Here is a 2,122-nt window from a genome sequence, read left to right as displayed (position 1 = left end):
TGCATCGAGTACATGTACCAGACACGCATTATGAAGTTCGTTTGCTAAAGGCGTCGTATGTCTTGAACCCATTATCCCAGGCTTCTTGCAATTCGTCCTTAAGCGGTTGCATGTACACATTCATATTTTTGCCCGGATAGTTGGGTCCTGGAATTATCAACGTCAGGAAAATGTTCTTTCTTTGCATAATCTGTCCGGGGGGGGGATATTGAGTGGAAAGACAAATACGGGCCAACAACTGTATTGGGCTGCCGTCATACCAAACACACTGAACCCATCCGTGCTGATGCCGACTCGAGGATGCCTCGGATCTGCCGCTTTGTCAGCATGTAATTCATCAAACTTTTTCCACGCAACACCATCCGATGTGTGTACCATCATCAGATTCCCATCTGCATCTAGTTCGGTTCTTTTGCCTGTTTTGTGCCATGTCATCTGTCTGGCCGTCTCTTCGACCATGAAAAGACGTTGAAGTCTTGGTACGATTGGCATACACCGAAGAACACTAACGGGGATTTTGGTCCGTGTCTTCTCACCCATACCGTTGTCTACCACAATATACCTGGAAGACTTGCAAATGGGACAATAGTTCAAGTCCGCATAGTCAAGCCTAAATAAGGCACATCCTTTCTCACAGGCATGTATCTTCTCATAGGGCATCTTCAGTGCACGGAGGATTTTGTCCGACTGGTACAGGTTTGCAGGCATTACATGGCCTTTGGGTAGAAAGCGTCCAAATACTGTCATAATTGCATCATAGCATTCTTTGCCCAAGTTGAACTAAGCCTTCAGAGCCATTGCTTGTGAGATGGCATCCAACTGACAAAGCTCAGTGTGCTCGTGGAGCGGACGTTTCAAAGACTCCAACATTTCATTGAAGGCCTTTGCAGATTCCTCCATCTCCTCGTCCGAATCCCGAGCATCATCATAGCCTTGCACCATGTTTTCCATCCCGGTACCATGCTCGTCGGTGCGACGACGATCCACCTCAGCTCGGTCACGTTGGGCAGACTCACCATGAAATGTCCACACCGTATAATCGGGCGTAAAACCACTCTTCTGCAGGTGTTTGCCCATTTTAGCCTCTGTCTTCTTTTCCCAATTGCCGCACCGGAAACAGGGGCACCAGGTTTTCTTTTGGCCATTTGCAAATGCGGCTTGCACAAACCCCTTAGTTTTTGTGAACCATTCAGCGCTCCATTTGTTCTGACCAGTGTGACCGGTATACATCCAAGCACGGTCACTCATCTTGACTTTCAGAGCTACTGGACACACAACAATTATATATGTAATTCACCATGTATATATTCATTAGTTGATCTACTTTGTCAATTTTATTACGTCCATGCAACCTACACTCTAATAGGTAATGATAGGTCCTAATCCCACCCGTGTATGTGTAGATTGGGTTCATTTTCCCATGCTATGCTCCGGATCCGATGCAAAATTTCGGCCGCACCTCCCCGCTGTTCTCCTGATACACGTCTCTGCAATAAACAGAGAGGATGTGTACCCGGAGAACAACAGGGGAGGCACTGACGAAATATATGCGTCGGATCCGGAGCAAAGCATATGGGAAAACGAACCCAATCTACACATACTCGGGCTGTCCATGGATAGCGTTGGACAATTCGAAAGAATCAAGGTTATAAATATGCAAATGCATGCATATTTATAACTATGACGCTTTCAAACGGGAGACACATATTGGTTACGCATACTGATGATTCAAGACACATATATAGCTAGCTATCAAGTTTCATCGGAATAGATCAAATAATTAATGGGGGAGGAGGACTTGTCATTTGTGCTCACCCACGAACGAAGGGGCAGAGCTCGTCAAACGCACGGCGAGGTCGTCGAACACCAAACCTCGCAGCGATGAAACAACTGCACATTTAAAACTACACGATCAACACAATTATATATGATGTTTTTCATAACAAAATCGAAAAATATATGACCTAACTAATAATTCACAAATATATGACCCCGTCGGCCTCTGGAAGGACAAAGAACACCTTTTCGGGAGGTGTCGGTGGTCGGGGTGTCCTGTCGGTGTCAGGGTGCCGTGTCGGGGTCGGGGTGCTGTTTCGGGGTCGGGGGGTCGGGGTGTCGTGTC

Source organism: Triticum dicoccoides, chromosome 7A (genome assembly GCF_002162155.2).
Source record: "Triticum dicoccoides isolate Atlit2015 ecotype Zavitan chromosome 7A, WEW_v2.0, whole genome shotgun sequence".
Classification (NCBI taxonomy): Eukaryota; Viridiplantae; Streptophyta; class Magnoliopsida; order Poales; family Poaceae; genus Triticum; species Triticum dicoccoides.
Note: the sequence above shows the minus strand (reverse complement) of the source record.